The sequence below is a fragment of the Anabas testudineus genome, chromosome 24, assembly GCF_900324465.2.
Source record: "Anabas testudineus chromosome 24, fAnaTes1.2, whole genome shotgun sequence".
NCBI classification, from domain to species: Eukaryota; Metazoa; Chordata; class Actinopteri; order Anabantiformes; family Anabantidae; genus Anabas; species Anabas testudineus.
In genome coordinates, this window is record NC_046632.1 from 8,198,901 (window position 1) to 8,218,512 (window position 19,612).

Below are 19,612 nucleotides of genomic sequence, written 5' to 3' on the forward strand. Positions count from 1 at the left end.
CTATGGACGGACAACAGCAAGGAAAACTGTGGTACTATCCCGATCAGCTCATCCTACCAGTGTACAGATTTATGCCTGTTTCTTAAATGGTTATCTGTTTTCTGTAATCAGCAGGGACAGATTTCAGAGCACAAAATAGTCGTCAGCCAAAGAAAGAAGTAAAATTGATAATGTTTAAAGAACTTGTTTGACACTTTGGGAAATAAGCTTATTTGCCTTCTTGCTAGGAGGTAAATCAGTAGATCAATACGCTTGTGTCTGTATGAATGAATGAAGCCAGCACCCCATTAGCTTAGCACAAATAACAAAATCACCCTAACGGCATTTTAAAGGCTGACTAATATACATTTTATTACTTTTTCTTTTTTTTTTTTACTTTTAGAGGAAGAGTGAAAGAAAATAGTAGATATAAATAAACTAGACTGTATCAAAAACTAAACTATACTCACATATAATTTAATATAAAAACAACAAAAAAAAAATAAACGTGATTTTTACATTACAGTTAAAATTTTTAAATTCAATTCTCTTTATGCTAAACTAATGCTACCTGACTGCTGACTATTAGCACAGTGGTATTAAACTTCTCATCTAACTTTTGACAGGAAAAGCTAGACATAAAGACAGAAATAAAGCACTGACTGTTTTTATTAGTGTTCTAATACACGTGTTACATGCTAACACCTCCACCTGACACACAATAGCAAAAACCTGGCATCCCTGTCTCAAACCCTTGAAACCAGTTCTGCAAAAGTACAAGTACATTTTGTGCTTTTCACCCAGACGCCAATTCTAAATCACGCTCGTTTCCAATAAACCGCACACAATTCGCTGCATTTGGCACAATCTTCATAACTAAAGTCTCTTGTGTTCATGTGGGCAGCATTGTCCTTCAAAAGGCTGCAGCGAAATGATCAATCGGCCACACTGATGACTCACAGGTGCAAACACTAGTTACTAAATTGGTCAATTACAAATCAGAGCTGGGCGGGCGAAGGTGAGCTCTCTTGTTTTGGAGATGAATAGATGGTAACGATTCACAGGGACATGGAGGTGGGGGGTAGTCGGGGTGAGGCGTGGAAGAGGATGTGGATGGCAAACATAAGGTAGGGAGAGCTGCATCAACATCTTGGATAAGCTTTACGCCTCTTGAGTTAATCGAGATGTCACCTTTCTTGCGATTAAAGCTACTTTACTGTTTACTCCAATTATTTGTAGCCTACTGTGTGTGTTGACATCTATCCATCAAGATTAAGTAAAACAGACTGTGATGTAAGCTGTTAAATAGTGAATGGTATGTGCTTATCGTAACATAGCGCAATAGCAAGAGTTTAGACGATGTAAGATATGTTTTCCCGAATTCATAAAGAAACCACAACAACACTCTTTATTAAAGTAACATGCACAGATCATTCCACGTGTCGTAGATCCTAGCAACCTTGCATAAGGTTTCATGGACTTCATAAACTCAAATGAATTACAGTGCTATGAAAACTGTCTTTAACTTCAAGGTCAAACTGTGAGGTACAGTGAGTCCTACCTTTCAGGGCCAGTTTGAGGCTTGAGTTGGACCACAGCTACATTTAAAGATCCTCTCTTGAAACTGAGCCAAGCTGTGCGCCCAGTGTTCAAACCAGGATGGATCGGGGAGAGATCTTGGGGGAGCAATAATGTCTGTTTCGGTGTGGTAATCAAACCAATCTCTGTCTTGTTCTCTTACTTGTTTTCCATCTCTGACATGAAAATACAAACAGACGCTCTGTCTTTATTATCAAGATTATTTTGTTCTGCTAAATGAATTCTAATTTCCTTAGTGGTGATGGTTTTCAGGGAACCAGATCAGAAGGTATAGTCCCCCAGTATTTCCTACTCCGGTTACCATGGGCAACAGATACTCACAACTTCATTACAATGTCTCTCAGCATGTGGAATTTGTCTGAATCCTAATGAACAAACTAATTCACTTTAAGGAGTTACAACAGTGTAGTTATGGATGGATAACTCAATGGGCCTAATGGGAACAGGGGCCCTATGACTTCTAGGGCTTCTGTGTACAGTTGATGTTGACATTTCTTGTTTGAAGGTCACAGTTAAAATAAAAGTCATAAAATGACTAAAAGAGATGTTTAAAAAATACTACGAATAGACACAAAATCACCACAAAGAGGCAGGAATGCTGATGTCCAGGAGCCTGCTGTCCATGAATGCCCTATGTTTGTGATTGTAGTATATGCCAAAAGGAATTGTTCCTGTTGTATATCTAATGCTTGCTGAGCACTACTCCTATGTGTTATTAGCCTATATGTTCAGACAATTACCCACACACACTACAGCTACATAAATGCCATTCTTGCAATATGAGTGGCAGTTGCACATTAGGAAAAGAAATGAAGGCAAACATTGCTTTTGTAAAGAAACACTGTTTTATACGCTTATTTTCCATGCATATCAAATGTGTTTCTGCAATTGGAAAGCATAATTCAGGGTGGAGGGAAAACAGAGGAGCCACTCTTGGAGGCAACCTCGCCAATTAATTTGCAGCTCAGATCTCAAAGCTTCACTGGAGAGGTGCTAGGCTACATACCACTAGGCTAATTTGTGTTGCAGGTCTGTATTAAATATATGCATGAGGCTAATTCAGTTAGTGTCGTAGCCCCGTAGCTGTGGTGAGTGCGGCACTAGCTCCCATTAGCAATGTTTCTGCCTCCAGTGGAAATCAACATAAGTTGAGGCTGATGCTGCTTTTTTGTATAAAGCAAACAAAATTAAATTTGCTTCGCTAAATCAAAGTGCAGTGCCAAATGTGGGACTCTCACTCTGTCTCCCTCGCTCTCTCTCTCTGTGTGAGTCTGTCTGTCTGTCTCCTTCTCTCTCTGAGGGATAAATTACTCCAGAATTATAAAAGAGTAAAAAAAAAAAATTACAAACAGAGAGGAAAAGAGAGATTTTAGTCAAGTGGGATTCCCTCTCCCAAACAATCCCAGCATGCTGCTGCTTACTAAGATGTTGGCTTTTGTGTCTCCAGCGTGTTGTGAGTGTTTCTCTGATTTCATCTGTCTTTCTGTGCATGTTTTCCTCTGTGTCTTTAGTTGTGTGAGGCATGCATTTACAGAATCTCTGTCTTTTCTGTCAGCCTGATCTCAAAGGAAAATTCACACTAATTCGTACACAAATACATGCCATGTTTTGTTTCTGATATGTACAAACCGGGGTGGATGTGTGTGTTCAACCTAGGTGTTTGTCAATTAGTGAAACAATGACCAAACCCTTATTAAAATGTAACGAAAATGTCAATAACCAATTTAACCTTCAATTGAATATACAACTATGTGTTGTTTTTTTAGGCTTGTTTGATACTGAAGCTGTGAGAATGCCATTCCATCATGCAGCTATATGTGAGTCCATTTATAGTTTTAATGCCGAAATCTGGTTCTGGAGTCAGTATGTGTAGAAAGAATACAGTAAGAGAGCATGCACGAGTGAGTGTGAGTGTGTGAGAGAGACAGAGGGAGGAAGAGAAACAAGGAGTGAGAGCTCCTTGCAGTATACTGCAGAGCTAGTCAGTGAAAAACACACACAAAAAAAAAGGTGTGTGGGGGGTGTTGGGGGGTGGCGCTTGGCTGTTCCTATTGAACTTGACCTGCGGGCCAGATCAATGAATGTGTGTGTGAGAGACAAACCCAGTTGTGTGTGCGTCGGCGTGTCAACACAAGCGTGAGTGCACGCTTCCAGATCAATGTGTCTCCGTGTGCCACGGAATGAGAGAGCACACTGATTACCCAGGGGTGGCGGGAGGGAGGGGAGGAGGAGGAGGAGGAGGGTGAAGGAGGTGGGAGCGATGAGAGGATGGAGGAGGAGGATGATGATACAGATGGGAGAGGGGAGAGGGGGGGTGATGAGATTGAGCAGAGGACAGAGCTGAGACCGGGATCGGGAGAGAAGCTCAGCTCATTTCATTTTCATTTTCCCTTCATTTCACTGAGAGCTGAGCCATGTGTCGGGGCATTCCACATGGATGGGGTGCCAAAATTTAGATCTGGAGCCAGATGGCATAGATCAGTCGGGAAATAGCACCACTATCTGAATAGAATGGGATGATTGGGGGTCAGTGATCCATGCTACTTTCTTTCCTTCTTCCTTTTTTCCCTTTTTTTTTAGTGTGAAGCACCTGAACACTTATAAAACCCAAACTCACATGACCACAAAGCTGCTTTTGTGTTTTGCAAAGCAGACACAAAACCCTGGTAGCCTCGAGGTCAATGGCAGCATTTCTTTATGTGTATCAAGACGTTTTCTGTCTGTGTCCTTGCCTACTGTACGTGTATTGTCTTGTTTTTTTGATGTTTTCATCCTTAAGAGTATGAGGGACTGTGGCTCAATCCTCAGCACAGCGGGGGCTCCTCTCAGCGCTCTCTTTCTCAGTGTAGTTCCCATCACTAGCAGTTCTGTTTGCAAACCCCTGCCTGTGTCCAATCAGAACATAACCAGTGTAAAGTTGGTGTGTGTATGTGTGAGAGAGGGGGGATCTGAGTAGAGGTGGGAGGTGCTCTTCTTCTTTGAAGGGCTATATTTCATCTGTCATGTAGTTTCTATGTGTATACACAACCCATGAGAATTGTACACCACATCCCAAATGCACACTGTAACCGTGTTACTGCACGTGGTGCGGGTGTGTGTATGAGGGAGCACAGGGACAATTGAAAAACCTTTGCCGATTCAGTCAAATCATGAAATCATGATTTGACTTAGAGAAAAGCTTCATTGTGAAACAGAGAAAAAAAAATATTCACTTTGCAGCAAATATTCAGCTGTGCAGGCTAAAAACCTTAGGTCCAGTGGTGAGCATGGCTCAACTGGGCAGGCAAAACTAGATAGATGGAACTAGAGGAGACAATATACAACACATTTATTTACTGTAGAAAAATATTCAGTCTTAGATATTAATGTGTACGTATTAATGCGTACCAGGGTTACAAGAACTAAATTAAAAAATGTTTCCAGCAACAGTGGTGACTAATACGACTGCTCTTGTCTGAGCAAAGAAGAAAACTGTTGATCATCTTTTGAGCAGCCTACTTCGAATAACATCCTATGACTTTTATAAGCAAATAGGCCCACGCTTAAGACTAAATGCTACCAGACTAATCATAAACATGACTTATTGCTGACACCCGATAAGGATCAATAAGTAATTTGCAACACTGAAGGCACTGTACAGTGATCTCAGAGTTTGTAAACTCCAAAAAGAGGCTATCAAAGACCTCTGGAGATTTTTGCAATATGGATAATGAAAAAGTAACTGTACCCGTGAAAAACATAGGTGCGTGTGAGTATGGATCTCAGGACACACACACACGCGTAACATAACCTCGTCCCTCTAACCCCTGTCCGTATAGCTCTACCACGGGAAGAAAACTGAATTAGAGAGTTGACCCTATCTGACACAAGCAAGCACCACTGATTGTTATTGAAACACGGACCATCGGTAGTGAAATTGCTCTTGTTTCACAGTGTTTCTGTTTCTGTGTGTTTGTTTCCCCAGCGAAAAGAACAATCTGGATATGACTGTCATATTACTCGTCTTCTTGTCATAACTTCAGTTGTGGCACAATTATTTCTTTATTTCTCTAACTGCATTTCCTATTTTGCTTTTTTACAATTATTTCTTTCCTACTTCTACAGTCTCTCTGCTGCTCTAAAAACAATTTTTATTTTACTGTATCTCAAAGGGGAGTTAGGTTACATCCAGTACACTCTGTCACACACTTGGAGATGGTTACACGTGGTCATATGAAATGTTTGATGGCATTTGTGTCTGATCATGGTTATGGCCAAAGTAAATACGCCTGTTATAGTCAAAATCACATAGAGATGCAAGAGAGAGATGCAACACAAACAGACACAAATAGACGCCAATACTTCTATGTGAAATATTTACAGTCTTGTGCCTATGATCTGTCAGTTCAGGGCTAAACTCACCACTCACTTACCAGTTCGGCGAACTGATGAGATCCGGGGAAGAGAGAGTTGGTGTTGCACAATGATGCCCAGCCAAGAGCTTCCTGCTGGGCTTAACTTGAGCACACTGCACCCCAGAATGGCTTTGTCACTATTCTGTGGTTAACCTGCAACATCCAGCACAAACACACACACACACACACACACACACACACACACACACACACACACACACACACACACACACACACACACACACACACACGTGCACATACAACCCACAGTGCTTTTCACACCTTCAGCTCTATGCCCAAATTTGATTTTCAGTGCACAGTTCACAGTTCACTGTCACCACAAAACAAAGCACAGCGATCTGTGTCTGTGTATGTGTATGTGTATGTGTGTGTGTATGTGTATGTGTATGTGTATGTGTATGTGTATGTGTATGTGTATGTGTATGTGTATGTGTATGTGTGTGTGTATGTGTATGTGTATGTGTATGTGTATGTGTATGTGTATGTGTATGTGTATGTGTATGTGTATGTGTGTGTGTATGTGTATGTGTATGTGTACCTCTAATCGTAGTGTATGTGAGTAGAGAGTGTGTGAAGCTGTCAGCGCTTCCCGTCGCTGAGGCTCTCACTCTTTCCCTCTCTAACACACACTGATAGACACTCATATTTTCTGTGGTAACAAGCGTGAAAATGGCCTCATAAATCCAAAGTGGTTTTACAGAGACCACATCAACAGCCTAAAGGGGATGTATTATGTAAATAAAACAACATGCCATCAGTAATACTGGCTTGTTGCCGCCACCAAATCATAATGACTCAGTGGGAGACTTTTAGTGGAATACGGCAACAGTTCGATTAGGTGTGTGGCAGTACAAATATGAGTGTATGTGTGCACATGCAAACTCCCAAGCAGACACACTCCTCTGGTACATAATTTGATATTTCATCATAAGTCTCTAGCCCAGCATGGTGTGGCTCTGTGCAGCTTGCCATGGTCCAACAATCTGTCAGCAGAGCACAGGGAAGGCAGGGCCAATCCACTTGTCACACAGAAACACACACATACACACACACACACACACACACACACAGCAGAGACACTGTTTATTAAAGGTGAAGGAGCGAAGAAAGGTGTCTGCGTGTTTGTGTGTGAAAACTTGCATGCAAAGATAAAAATGGACCTCTATGCGGACAGCTGGGTGTTCGGAATGTGCTACAGTGCTACTTTGATACACCAACACAAGTCACATATTCAGTCATTCACACACACACACACAGACACACACACACACACACACACACACAAGCATGCCCCAACGGTTCGCATAGCTCCGACCCGTGATGGATTGGCTGCACTCCTGCCGTGACAGACGAGCGATGGATGGAGAGCTGAGAAGATGAAGGGAAGAAAGGGACGGAGGGGGAAAGGGTGTGTATGTGTGTGTGAGGGCGCGTTGGTGGAGAGAAAAGAGCTGAGTGCAGTGGTGTTGGTGCCAGGGAGGATCTTACATCGGGCCAAGCAGATCATTTCCTCTTATGCAGCACGTGTCATTTCCTCTAAACAAACAGCCCTTCTATGGACAGGAGAGAGGCTGGGGGCCTTCCCTGTCAATCTGCCTTTGTCCTCCACAGTCTCCTCTGTGTGTGTTTATGCGAGTGCATGTTTTGTGCCCATCAGCACCATGAACACAAGTTGAGTACAGTTTCACACCAATCATGCCTGTTCTATACAAACTTTATCTAAGAAACATTGTTTAAATTTAAATAAAATCAATTCATTGATTGACTGTTGGCCAGAAAAGTAAATTGATTAAAGGGGCATCCCACCATTTTTACACCTGAACATTAGCTTCCCTGTCAAATGGAGTATTACTCAACTTGTGTAATGTCTTTGGTGGGTCTGAGCAGTGCTCTGTAACTTAGACTTAGATGATGTCATCAGAAGATCAGACAGTTTTTCTAATCCAAAAACCAACATTAATAACTGGGTCATGAGGTTTGAAAAACAAAAACAATTTCCATTCAAAGACACAATTTGTTGTATTGAAAATGTAGTTTCTGTCATTAACTTAATAACTTAATTTTGAAGGTCATATATTTGGAGTAAGGAAGTCAGTGTGGGGAAGAGGTCGCAAAAAACAGGAATTCCCTCGGGAGAAATTACCATTCTACAACATAACCATGTGTTTATTATTGTAACCAATGTCCTGTAACATTAAAGTGGAACTATACTTATTTCTCACCACAAGTTCCAACTCCTTTCTATTGATAAGTCTAACAACAGTAATAAACAATTATTATAATTCCGAGAAATTCATATTAAAGCAAAGTGAAATTTAATTTAATAGCATGGCGACAGCGGTCAAAAACTGTCCTCTCCGTCTAGCAACAATATCTGAAGGAAGGTTCCTACCAATATATCCGTCCTCACCAAATGACAACAACAAACCCTAGGATGTGACCTACATATTAATTAATTCTTCCAGCACTGCAATGGCTCGTACAGTTATTTGAAAATGCATACATGACATGCTTATGTCTCTAGATAACCGTGTTAAATTATAGAGAACTGACGACTGCTTTCTACCATCCCCTAACATCTCTCATGCTATTGATGTGTCTGTGTCTAACTGTATCTGAGATCAATAATTGATTAATTGAAACAAGCTGATGTAGAGTGCCCTGGTGGCCTAGTGGTTACGACAAATACCAAATAACCTCAAGTCTCTATTTAGATTCCAGATTGTTCCCATATCCCTCTCTCTCCGGGTAAATCAGTAATAAAAATAATTATTAAGATACAAATGCTTCATATATGTGTCGTCTACATGTGAATCCAGAACCTCCATGCGAGTGCCTATACCACCTGTCGTTTCTGCAGTAAATGGCCATGTTAAGCATTGTGTCAGACATGATTTGTGTTTTCCAACCAGGAGTGTGTTGTGTGTGCAAACCACCAATTACAGTCGCTCTTAATTACACACTTAAAGACGTAATTAGGCCTGCCTGTTCCATTACTACACACAGAGATATCACAGTACACCAAGGCACTCTGTGGAGAGAGAAGGCTTACACATGGACAAGCAAACATGCACACATTTTAATTAACATATTAATTGTGCACACTTAACATACATTGGAAACGGTTCGATTTAGTCCTCACAACAATTGAGAGAGCTCATAGTGTAATTTAAGGAAATATATGCAAATAAATAAAACAAGAAGACAGACATTTTCAGTGTTTTGACGACATATATGCAACAGGAAGAAAATGCAGCAAATAAAATAATTTGAGCTGCTGTCCATCATCACTGGTATTAAAAAAACTAGTTGATATTTAAGGTATTTAAAATACTAATTTAGTGAATCTTTCATATTGTAGATATTGATTATACTTAGCTAGCATGGTTATTATTTCTTTCCCTTAGTAACTAGTGCGTAGTACTGTATTTTCATTGTTGTTGAGCATGCCATACTGATTCTGTGCAGAAGTACTACCTAGTTCTCTTGGCCAGATCTCAAGGCAGACAGAATGAAAGACAGTGGGAACATGTTCTACTGTATGGTCAGATGAGCCCATGTTTTGGTTTGTTTTTGGAAAAAAAAAAGATGTTTATAGATAAAAAAAATGTTGCCACGGAGCATCCAGCCAACATCGGTGATGGTACAGGGGCGCATCAGTGTCCACAGAATGGTTGACTTACATATGTGTGAAAGTACTATCAACACACAGGCGTATATTTAGAGGGACATATGCTGGTATCGAGGCAACATCAAGCCCATGGATATTGTAGGAGGATAAAGCCAGGCCTCATTTTGCATGTGATACAACAGCGTGGCTACATAGACACAGAGTGGGTGCACTTGACTGAACTGCCTGCAGTCCTGATCCGTCTCTTATTAAGCATGTATGGCACATCATAAAGAAGAGAATCAGACAACAGCGCCAATGAGCTGTTGAGTAGCTGAAGTCTTGAATCCAGGAAGAATGGACAAATACTTTTGTATCCATAGTTTCCAAACAAGGAAATAGGTGATATATGTCAGTGGTAAACATGACTCTGACCCAACTTTTTTGAGTGTGTTGTAGGAATTTATTAAATATATATATACAACTAGGTTTATCACCTCACCACAGTTAAAATGTAATGTAAATCCCATTTACACATTTATTAGCATTCATTTGGAGTTATTATCTCTATGACTAGAGATAAATTATGGGCCATAAAAGCAAATCAGTGAGCTACAAAAGGCTAAAATCATTGTAGAGCTGAGGTGAACTGCAGAATCATGTGCAAATTGCCAGCGGGTCCATCAGTGAACCTGTTTGTGTGCATGTGGCCCTTGTAATTTCACACAAACTATGTGTGTTTACTGCTGAGCATTACCGACATCATCCTTTGTTGTCTATGTCTAAACTGGACGATCTAATAAAAACGTCACTGCCCTAAAAATAACCTAAAAAGTCAATAAATGTGATCAAAATAAAAGATTTGACACCCTGGGAAATCACAGACAGAAGTGCGCAAACACACCTAATCGTTACCTTAACAAGTATGCTGGGGATTCGAGTCACCGAGCTACAAGAGGAATGAGGCACGAGCCTTCGTCTGAACCTTGAGATATGAGCAGTGTGTGTGTGTGTGTGTGTGTGTGAGTGTATTTAGCAGCCCTCACTCTCTAGCTGGCTGCTTAAGAATCCAGTCACATCTCTTGCTGGCAGGCAGGCAGTAAGGCGCTTTCACGCTCACAGGTTTGCTTTGGTTGGGTCTAATATCCCTTTCTCTCCCTGTATGCGTATGCATATGTGTGTGTGTGTGTGTGTGTGTGTGTGTCTGTGTGTGCACACGAGCATATGCCTAAATCTGACACTATGTGTAGCTAACTCCCTACTTCTTTGTTTCTTCACTTTCTGTTTGTGTGTGACAGTTGTGTGTTCATGTCGGTAGCATGCGAGAGTGTGTGTGCGCGTGTGTGTTGGCTCTCAGCAGCACTGATAAACCCACTTAGACTCTCCCCTGATCTGTTTGCTCTGGGCTGGTTCACACACACACACACACACACACACACACACACACACACACACACACACACGGAGCCCTGTGCTTTAGCTGTTAGCTGATCTGTGACGGCCTGCCACTCAAACGCAGCTCTGTTGAGACACTGCACAAAGGAGGAGAGGAGGCTCGGAGTGGAAGGAGGAAGGGAGAAGGGGGAGGAGGGGGGAGCGGTGGCAGTGAGAGGGGTGGGAGAGAGAGGGTATCAGTGTCTTTCTTTCGGGTGCCTGCAAGCTTCCGCTCTCTGCCTGTCTCCTTATCTCCCTACTCCTCACTCTCCTCCAACTGACTGGCTTTGGCAGCTGCTCTTCACTCCCCAACTCCCCTCCCCTTTCTCTCCTTCTCCCCCCCCCCCCCCCCCCCCCCATCTCTATTTCCTCCTGTTTTTATTTTTCCTACCTGACAGAATTCAGTTCATCTCTCTCTCTCATTTACTTCTCAACACCAGAAGACTTGTGTTGTGTGAAGCAGAAGATGAAAGAGAAAAAGGCAAAGAGAATGAAAGAGCGGCTGAGCACATCACGGACTGTCTGCAAAGGCATTTTGCAAAAAAACTTACTGTTTGCAACACAGAAACAAACATGTCTTGTCGAGGGAATGCAATGCACTGAACACACCAAAAGAGAAGCAGAGGGAAGAGGAGGTGAAGAGGAAAAGCAGTGCTCATACCTGTACAGTCTTTTGTGTGTCTGGGCTGTATCATTGGGATGCAGCTAGCATCCGGTAATAATCCATGGGCAGCAGCTCAAAACTGGTCATGCTATGTAGTGCCCAGTGTTTCCTTTTTTTTTTGAGAAAACTCATACATAAACTACTTTATTATAAACTAACATCTAATTACATAATAGATCAAGTTAAATGAGGGTAAAAAAAAAGGAAATTAGCAATGCAAGTAGACACTGACAATTTACAATTTACATAGGGACGTTTGTTTTAATATAACATAGCTGCAACTGTCCACAGGTAATTTCTTTATCCAGTGCAAACACTATAAATAGTGTAGTAAAATAATCCTGTGGCTGTTGCAGACCACTCACAGTGTTGGTGGCAGAATACACTTCACACAAATGCACAAATACATTACAGTATCTGCATGACAATAAGACTTTTTAGGTATTTTTTACTCATGTATTTGCTTTTTACAATTTCAGTTATCCTTTTAGTTCTCCAACAATCCTTCAAAACGATTTGCTTTTTGTATACATTAGCTGAACTAATCAATACTTTACAAAACCGATGGAAAATGCCCAATCAATAAATAATTATCACCCAAACCTGCAGTTCTCTCAGATAATTGTTTTCATTTTCCAACTTTACTGTTCACATTTTTAGATTTTGGAGACCAAAACAGAGCTAAAACCAGACAGAATACTGTGCTGACTCCAAGGGCAATAAAAAAGTAAAAAAAAAAAATACGAAGGAGGGATTTTCCCAAGCTCCCCAGGATGATCACTGGGCTATAAAAAAATTGTGGGGCAGTGGCCGATCTGCAGTACTGCAACTTCTGTGTTGGTCATGTGACGCACCCTGAACCAAAAAGGATTTTTGCCACAGTGAATCATTGCAAAAAGAACCATATAAAATAGTGAATAACTGTTTCTGAGCATATTCAACCCAGGAAATTGACATTTGGAAAGTCTGTAACAGCTTGTAACAGGCACCATTTTTAAATCTGGTATCCACTTTCTCATAATACATCTCTGATTTTTCTCGGTGTGTCTGAGAAAACACCAAAACAGCTTCTTTCACCGTGATTCATAAAAAAAAAAAAAGTGAGAAAACAGATGAAAAAGCGCGATTTTAATCCCCATTAGGTTCAGACAAATGATGGCAACAAAATTGACGAGACTGAAGAGGTTGAGGTGGAGTAATGAAACAAAGGGAGAAGTTTGCGGTGGAAGAGAGAAAGAGCGTGCTCAGCAATATGGATCCATAGCCCTGGGTTAGCGAAGACAGAAAGAACTCTTCATCAGCACCTTGACTGGTGCCGATATCGCTGAGTCATCAGTGCCCTGATACACAACTGCGGGGAAAAGAAGCCTTCAACACCATCACCTTCATTATCACTCATCAGCCTAGTCATTGTCATTAGACAAGACAAACGCCGCTGTGTGTATCATTTAATATGAGTGCACGCATAAATATTCACGTTTAATTCACTTTGTAAAAGGATGAAACTGTTGGTGGAGTTCATCCCCTTAACTATTCTTCTCCAAGCCTAGTGGGAGATGCCTGGAGCTAGTGGGCATTTTTCCCAGTGCCAGCCTCGCACCTGCCCCTGGCAAAAACAGAATAACTATGCAAAACTCTCTTTCACTCTTGCAGGCTCCCTCTCCCTCCTTGTTTCCTCTTTCCCTCTTTCAGTTTTTAATTAAACAGAGGCAGAGGGCTGCAAAAACCTGCTACTAATTACACAGCCGCTGCCTCTCTCTCTCCTTCTCTCTCCAGTTTGCTTGTTTCTCTCCCTTCAATTTTCTCCTCCTCTCTCGCTCTCTCTCTCTCTGTGTCTCTCTTTCTGAGCTGGGCTGGAGCTCCGCCAACAGCCTGTGGAATCACTTACCAGCTACCACGGCGGGGGAGAGAGCGTACACTTGTTGGCGTCCACACACACAAAAACACAAACGCAAAAAAAAAACAAAAACACATTGGCACGAATGTGTGCCTGCACAGATGCGGGCAAACCTGATTACAAGTTGAAATGTGCAAAACGCAGACTCGCAAACACACACACGCGCGCACACACACACAGCTCCACACATCCTGATACACTTGTGCTTACTCATTTAACAGCTTTGCCTTCACACTGTAACTGTGTGTGTGTGTGTGTGTGTGTGTGTGTGAGGAAGGCACGAGGGTGATCAGCTCCCTAATGAGAGAGAACACTAATCATATTTCACACTGACACAAACACAATCACAACATCTGTATCTACTGTGGCCCGCCCTCTAATTCCTCTTCCCCCCTTTTCTCCAATGCATAGTAATTTCCCTCCCCCTCTCCCCCGTCTCTCCCTGTACCCCTTGCTTGCATCTTTCACCTCAGTCTCCCTCTTTCCCTCCTTGCTATCCATCATTTTCCTCTGTGTCTCGCTTTCTATCACTTCATTTTCCTCCTCTCCTTCTTTCCATCTTAATACAGCACTCCCTTATTTAAGCTTGTGCTTTTAGGTGGGTGGCAGTGATACTGTAATTTAACAACGGGTCATCCAATCCATCACGGAGACAATGTACACGCACTGTCTCTGTGCATCACCTGCAAGCAAGTGACCGCAGCGGAGAGCAAAAGAGCAAATGAGTTAGAAGCAAAGGAAAATGAGAGAAACGTGGATGGAGAGCGAAGGCAGAGCTACCACAGAGTGTGATATGAAGACAAGTCTAGAATCAAAGATGAAACACACATTAGAGCAAACACTCGAAGCAGTGTTGGGCAGAGGAGAGAGTGTTGAAACAGGAGTGGTGGCTTGATGACAGGAGGGAGAAGAAGCAGATAGAGAGACGCAGCTTCACAGCCAAAGTAGCTGGACAGCAGGAGTGGGCGGGACACAGAAGCCCCCTCTGCTGCAATCAAGCCTCTGTCACCATCTGGATGCCATTTTAAAACCATCAGCTCTGGCTCCCCATGTAAACAAGGGCGTGACCCCAAACATGCTCCCCTCACTAAACAGGCTCTTTCTGGCAGCTGCAGACCCCAAAATGGCCGACTTTGTCGGGCGAGAATTGGAGCCAGAATGGCTGAATGACTGGATTATAGAGGAGTGCGCTCAGCGTTCATTTCATTACAGCCGCATTTGTGATTGTGTATAGAAGATGTTACGTTGTCATTTATCGTAGATGTGTTAGTGAGTAGTGTGTAGTGAGTTCAGGGATCCAACATTTATGAAAAAAGGGGTGAATAGTAGTTCAACTAAATGTCTTTTTCAGCGCTAGAACCAACTAATTATCTATTTATACCGACTCAGTAATCATTAAAATAAATCTATTAGATTTGTATGCAGTGTGAATCTGAAAGGTGATTCAGTTCTCTCCATTCAGCCGGTAATAACATTTAAGGCTACAACTGATGATGTTTTCTTTATTGATATATCTGCTGATGATATTTGTCAGTTGACATATAAAATGTCATTAAATTGTGAAAAATAAAAAAATAAAACAATGTTATGTCTAGTCTGTTTAACAATATGCTTGTAATGTCCAACCATAGATATTTAATTAACAGTAGATCAGAAAATATCCATATTAGAGTGAAAGTTTCACAATGTTTGCCTTAAAATTGTTGCTGGTTACTTTTATGTAAAGAAGGTAATTGACTAACTCACAGTTTCCACTGTAATAACCATTAAATAGAATCTTACACAGTCATATCACTAATCCAGCAAAATGTTTAGAAACTAGTTTCTTGCTGTGAGCGTGTCAAAAAAAAAAACAGGTTCACCTCTTTCTCTAAAATAAATGTTAGCTATTGTGGCCTTTCCACTAACAGGTTAACTTTAATTGGCATTTAGATTAAGACAAACAAATATGCAAACAAGGATTATGAATGGCAGATTATTGAGAATTATGATGTGCTTACACGGCTGTGTGACAAAGATAGAGAGACAGAGTCTATATGACAGTGAAAAGCAGAGGGGGCATGTTAGAGGATGTGTGTATTCCTGTGGGGCACTGGGGGAGTGTGTGTGTGTGTGTGTGTGTGTGTGTGCAGAAGCAGAAACAGTAGAAGATCTGATGCAAAGTTCAGACACACACACACACACACACACACACACATATCACAGGCAGCAGTATGATAATTACATGGAAATGATATGGTAATGATATGGTAATCTGGCAACATTATTCTGCCCACCAGAGACTAGGAGGGAGAAGAACCTGCCACAAACTGCACACAAACACACAAACACACACACAGACCAGTGCACTGGGATAAGGTGAATTCTGTGCACTGACATAGCTAAGAAAAGTTAGACCCGTGAGTGGGCAGCTGTGTGATGGTGAGAGAAAGTGTTGTGATATTCTACAGAGAGCACCATTTTTCAAAATACACAAATGAAAATCTGTTCAAGAGAAAAAATACAAATACAAGCAGAGTTTGGCGAAAACTAATTCATAATTCACAACTCACGGCCCACTTTCCAGATTTCTTACAGCAGGTTTGAGCTGCATCACCTGTGATAACGAGCGAGTGAATTGTCACAAGATACAAGCACAAAAACAAACTGTGAGTAAAGATTTGTTTTGTCATTATCACACAACTAAATCAATGTTTCTCCTCAACGAAAACTTAAATTAATACCTAAAATATAACATTCGTGTTGGGATAAGTTGCATTATTTTCATAGTAGAAGACTTTTGCTGTACCTAAGCGTCCCTAACACTGTAGCTGAGTGTACATTTATAAATTTATAAAGAGTAGATACATTGTTAAAGTCTGCAATATACCCAAAGACAGACTTAAAGCCTTAGAGCAGAGACATACTAGGGGATTAATATATATTTTAATACTCAGGCTGAGAACTTTTTTTTCATTGAATACAACACTGCCACCCTCTGCATAAACCTCCACACTGCAGTATTTGGAAGATACAATACTGTGATACCATATAATGATTTTTTTTAAATAATAAAAAAAACTTGGATAAAAGATGTCTAAGATAATTTAAGTGCTACTCTGGAATTTGGACTTTTTCCACATAAATGACTAAGATTTACATTATACCATAATATCACTGTTACATACAGTAGGTACCTTAATATTGAAAGTGACTATAACTTCATATGTGTAGTTTTTTGGTTCAGGTGACTTATACTATAACTTAAAAGCATACCAGCGAGTATCTGTGACCTTTTTGTATTTTTACATTAAATATTTTCCATTTTGTTGTGATATTTGTATTGCCCGTACAGTAGTACAGTAGTAATTCATTTCTGCTTTTAAACTGAATATCCAAAAGTACAAATGATTTAAGCATTTTTATGTGAGATCAAAAGAAGTGTAAAGACAGGGAAAGGAAATGAACAAAAGACATCCTGGAAAGTTCATTCTTAAAATTAGAAACAGTAGTTCTTTTGTAGCGTGTATCAGGTTTTTTGCACAAACTCTATGTGCTAAGGAGTGAGGATGTTTAAATGTAAAATAATGAAATAACTCTAAACTGACTTTCTGCTAAAATGTTGTCAATAAACATCACGACTCCTTCTTTTCTTCCCTTCCAACCTTCTCTCTCTCCTCCTCTCTGATAGTCAGTGTTTCCCTTTCTGCTCCCCTTTAAGTGGCTGTGATTGACAGGTGGGCTATATCCATGCAATATCACCCAGCGCACGTTCCTTATTCCCTCCTGGAGCCTTCATCCGCCGGTCAAATTAACCTTCCGTGCCAATGGGAGGGGGCCCTGCGTGGGCCAATCAGCAGGTGATTAGGCCGGGGGTGGGAGGGGTGAGGGGTCACCGCGATGGGGCCATCGCAAGCCTGATTGGTTTCAATCAGCGGCCAGCAGCAAGGACAGCTGGGAGCTGAGCCGCAGTGAGCGCTAATCAACGCGTCCCACAGTGAGGCATGAACAGTCACTACACACCCAACCAACCCCACATACACACACACACACACACAAATAGATTGAGGTTGGTGTGGACACACTGACAACATGGACGAGTGTGACTACACATTCACACGGAACACACACAAAACACACACAGCAAGACAGGGGAAGCAGAAATGAACAGTCAAGACCACAACAGATAAACAGAAAATCCCACAAGGGAAAAGCAGAGGGGGAAAAAAAGAGAGTGAGGAAAGGAGATAGGTACTCTCAGAGCAGCCACAAAGTCTCACAAAAAATTGAACAACTAATTGCATTGGATTTGTTAATTTGACCACTGGCACATCTGATAGGGACCCGTGACATTGGTTAGCAACGCTCTGTCCTATAAACCACAACAACACCAGCTCCTGTGATGTCTCAAATGTGGAACAATCCACATTCTCTTCGGTGTGTCTGATGTTACATTAATTATTGTTCGAATCTTGCTAAAGTGTGGCACTGACCAATTACTGATCAGATGATAAGGGAGAAGTCACAAAGAGCAAATAACAAGCTCTTTTTCAGTGGGTTTAAAGTGGAGAAGACACATTGAGACGCTCTGGTTTCTATTTATGCCAGAGAGTGTAATTGACTTCTTTGGGTGGGCTCACTGAAAGGAACCTCTACGGAACTACAGGAGGTAGTGGGTTCATTTTTGTTGTTGTTGACAAATTTGGACCAAATCCAAAATGAATTTCGCTCAAGTGATTTCTTTCTTCTGTCTACAGAAGTGTGAGTAAATAAATTCCACTGCAACAGTGCTACTTGTTTTTGATGTGACCTCTTAATGTCAGTGTTGTATAAAATGCTACAAAAAGGGGAACCAGATAAAACAAATTTAACAAAATCATTGCACTTATTCTTTTATTTGCTGTGGATAATTATCCATTTTTAAATAGTAGGGTATGTTTGAAAACCTGGTATTTTAGTAACCAGTGTGACTCACTTTGCATTAATAACTTCAACTTAACATTTCCATAACTGTTTATCCACACTGTACATTGACTTGGACAGCTTTGAGCTTCAGCTCAGGAATGTTGGCTTAAGCCGCCTGCTTTGGATCCGTCTACAGCATTTTCTATAGGATTAAGGTCAGGTCCAATTCCTGATTAAATTTGTTCATAGCTCCATCAGTGATGACAGATCACTCTGTCATCCAGAGACAGCAACAGGCCCAAATCATAATACTGCCACCGCCATGGATAAGTCAAAAAGTTCTTTTTTAGACATGTAGGTCTACAAAATATTCTTTCAGTACCCTTCTGGCTTATCCACATGGCAGAACTGTGAATGCACTGCAACATTGTTCTTGTTAGAACATTGCTTATCCACTAGAGGCCTTTAGTTTCCTAGACACCACTCTGGGGTTGTATGTAACTATTACATGCCTAGCTCTCTGTGAGAATTGTATATTAATACACTACAAACTTCAAACTGTTGTTGTCAAATTTAGACATTGACAACAAAGAACCAGACTTCTCTTCTTTAAATAACACAGAGTTTCCCATACTCACAATTGAAATATCTGATTCGACTAGAGGGTCACATACAGCATGTTTCCCAACTAACAAATATTCAAGATTGGATCATTTTTCAAATTATTTAAATATATAACTGTGACCATTTGTCTTATTTGTATAGGGCCCTTATTTGAGGGCTGTCCCCTCCCATCTAGTAGAAATATCATGTTAAATTATGAACATTATAATATTATTCTTCTTAAACCTCCGTGGGCTCTTTATGCAGGTGGTATGTTTAGACCCGCCCAGAGAAGTTCAATAATGTTCAAGTCAGTGGACTGTGGAGATATGTGCTTTGGACCAAAGTCGTGGAGGTCTACAGAGTCTAAAAATCTCTTTTTAGTTTCACTTTCATTACATTTGCATGCAGGATATACTGTATTTATTGTACTGTTCAGTGTTTCCTTTCTGGCTGGCTGTCACACAACCCTAAAGCAGAACATTTCCACCATCTTCCCATTATCATGAGATGATCATCTAACTGTG